General features: G+C 32.5%; 1 protein-coding gene across 1 annotated transcript in view; it reads right to left on the minus strand.

The window, feature by feature from the left end:
- USP45 (ubiquitin specific peptidase 45) overlaps nt 1–758 on the minus strand; it is a 111,319-nt gene that overhangs the window by 22,915 nt on the left and 87,646 nt on the right. The window lies entirely within an intron of this gene.

The raw sequence follows: 758 nt of genomic DNA on the forward strand, positions 1-758 counted from the left end.
AATGACATGAGACAAAGTATATGTGAACTGCTGTATCGAGAGTGAATTTGCTCTGTAAATCTTCACCCAAATCACAATAAAAAAAAAAAAAAGAGGCTTCGTTATAGTGTCACGTCACTATCTTATCTTTCAGGCCATTTTGGTAAACCATTTTTGCCTCATGACATTTTCTAATTAAACAAATTCCACTCACTATTACCTTTTACTATTTTTTTTACTTTTTAAAATGCTCTTAGGGCAAGTCTTCTGCCTTCCACTGGCATTTAAATTCCTCCCTAAGTATTTATGTTACTATCTTTTTCCTTGTTTTTTTTTTGGCTGATATTTCTTTATCATTCTTCATATTAAACTTTGTAAGGTTTTAATGAGATAACTATAGTATGATTTAGCAAAAAGAAGAGGTGAAAAATTCAATAATCTATAATCATTTCAGTACTTTTATTTTATATTAATAGAATAAAGCATATGTTGAAATTATATTTAAGTGCTCTAAACAACTAATGAAGCAAAGATAAGATCATTTTTATTTAAAGGAAACATTCTGAACTTTCCATGGTCTTGAAAGAGTCTTCTAACAGAGTAAGTTAAATTTGGTAATATGTCAATTTGTTGTATCTTATGGAAACATATGGGAGCTCTGGTAGCATAGTGCCTAAAGCACTTAGAAGGCTGGCGGTTCAAACCCACCAGCCACTCCTCAGAAGGAAGATGGGGCAATCTACTTCTGTAGTGATACTGCCTCGGAAACCCAAGGAGGG

The sequence above is a fragment of the Orycteropus afer genome, unplaced genomic scaffold, assembly GCF_000298275.1.
Source record: "Orycteropus afer afer isolate SDZICR_OR568_19922 unplaced genomic scaffold, OryAfe1.0 scaffold00087, whole genome shotgun sequence".
Lineage (NCBI taxonomy): Eukaryota > Metazoa > Chordata > Mammalia > Tubulidentata > Orycteropodidae > Orycteropus > Orycteropus afer.